Source organism: Elaeis guineensis, chromosome 5, assembly GCF_000442705.2.
Source record: "Elaeis guineensis isolate ETL-2024a chromosome 5, EG11, whole genome shotgun sequence".
In the NCBI taxonomy this organism is placed as follows: domain Eukaryota; kingdom Viridiplantae; phylum Streptophyta; class Magnoliopsida; order Arecales; family Arecaceae; genus Elaeis; species Elaeis guineensis.
In genome coordinates, this window is record NC_025997.2 from 13,844,496 (window position 1) to 13,847,154 (window position 2,659).

Sequence of the window (2,659 nt, forward strand, 5' to 3'; positions counted from 1 at the left end):
TGGGCTCTTTTTTTTTTTTAATTTCCATATGATGTGTTAAAGCTAATGGTGCCGTTGGGTGATAAAGAAGCACAAAAAAAAATATTACCTTTATGCCAACAAGACAACAAAGATAGAAGTCAAACTCCGTCGGATGATCAATACTTGTGTTAACCACAGTTCCTAATCAAACCATTATAATGTTACTTCCTACTCCAAGCATGCAAAATACCACGTTACTTTTATGAACGTGGTACAAAGTTAAAGTATCATGATATATAGTTAAATAAATATGATATATAGTTATTTTATTCTGGTATACAGTTAATCTAATATGATACATAGTTATTTTTATTTTCAGAGATTATAGATCATGTCTTTCCAAAGCCAAAGCTGTCACAGTCGAGGAGAGAGCTCTCATGCAGTCGACTCGCATGATTATGCGGCACACATACCATATGGTAAACTCTAATACTTTAGATATTCTCTGTTATGTTATTTTATCTTTTATTATCTAATATAATATTCTTTATGATGTCTTGATACTCTCAGATTCGGACGTTGTGGGGTCACCAGTGATCCCACAGTCACACAGAATAGCGTCCGGCTCTCAGAGTCAGCAGCATGGTAGAGGACCCATCCGACTCACGGTACGTCCGACTCGATCGGATGATAGAGAGCTCGTTCACATTCAGAGTCGCTCGTAAGTACTATATCTTCACTGAATATATGTAAAATTTAACCATTATAGAGTCTAACATTTATTGTTCAAAATCAATTTTGTAGCACATTTACAAAGACCTCCATGCCTCGTGTGATTATCAGGATCATCCGATGATTGATGCTGGAGCTGGTGAATGAGTTCTCCAGTTAGCCATCGGGGGCTTGTGATGCAGTCTGAGAGATATTCTTGATGAGTCAAAGGTGTTTAATTTTTAAATTCGTGATAGATTTGTATTTTATTTATTAATACATGCTTGCTTCTATTTGCAGGAGTACTATCGATTCGAGACTCCTCAGGATGAGGAGGCTCATCATCGGATCTTCGAGGAGCTGGCTACTCGTAGGTTTCAAGATGGGCTATACAGCCTTAGGCAGTTCACCAAACAACACTCCAGTTTCGAGTCACCATCGAATTGAAAGTCTTACACAAGTCACTGGATGTGGATGGACATATAGGATGCCCTCTATGATGAGTAGAGTACTAAGGAGTACTCTGATAGGCGATAGAGGGCACGACAGAATCGGTCCGCCCAGCAGCATTTGATCAAGCACACTGGCTGCTCCATTGGCACATATATTGTGGTCGATAGATTGATAAAAATTCTATACTTAAATTAATTTTATATTAAATTGATCATATATATATATTAAATTTAATTTTATTATTTATTTATTGTATACACGGTAGTTGGGTCATGCACCAGGATACACAGTTACAGATATGGGAGGCCACACACCAATCTAGAAGAACTGGTGATTACTTAGATTCTCATTCTCGACAGGTCGTGATAACAACTTAAAATATTATTTATTAAATTTTTATATGTACTGATATGTATGGACTAATGAATTTCTAACTGCATAAGCAGATTATATGAAGTATCTCATATCGCGGCACAGCGAGGACCCATCCTCTCAGCCCCTCTTTGACCTCGAGGAATGGCTCAAGACCACCGAAGGGATGAGTAGGAGCCGGATCATAAGATTCAGCCACAACTTTGACCCTCCATCAGCTCGAGGATCTTCGTCAATGTCTTTCTCTCAAGGCTCGATGGTTCAGATGTGGGCAGATGCAGATATGGAGGAGGTTGTGCAGAGATTTTGGAGCTAGCAACCTCAAAGCTTCCGAAACATCATCTGCGATACGATCGTTAAGATTCTCCAGAATCCATATTTGTACAATTAGCTGGGCTCGTTATCACAACCATCACAGCAGGTAAGTCTATTAATAATTTTTTTATTTTAAATTTTTATATTTACAAGCTTCACATATTTAGGCTTGAATCTGGAAAGAAGATCTAAGAGGTAAAAATTCAATCTAACCATCTAAACGATGGGCCAGGGTGTCTATAGCTCCGTATCGTCGAATGAAATGTGTAGGAACAATCTGTTCGAGAATCGAAATAGTATATCAAAATATATATCATCATATCTATATATATATTTTCGTATCAAAATATATTAATAATATTTTATTTCTCTTCATTACAGGATACTGGGACATCCGGCTCTCATCCACCAGCTGCTGAAAAGGACATACAGAAACAGGAAGAGGATAAGGAGGACGACAAGGAGGATCTTGCATGATTTTTTTTTGATATGTATGTAATTTTGATACTTGTGAAGTAGTATTTGTATGTAAAATTATATAATTTATATTTTTAATATAATATAATTAATTTTATATTTATAATTATATTAAATAATTATTATTTTATTTATAATAAAATTTTAAAAATATTATTGTTTATCAATATGATTAAAGTAGATTTTAAAATATTTAATTATGAATTTTAAAAAAAAATTAAAAACTATTAGTGATGGCTTTAGCGACGGTATTTGCCGTCACTAATAATTTTTTTAAAATTTTAATTAAAAAATAAAAAAATTATTAGCGATGGTAGTAGCGACGATAAGTACCGTCGCTAATAATTTTTTAGTACTTTAATTAAGAAAA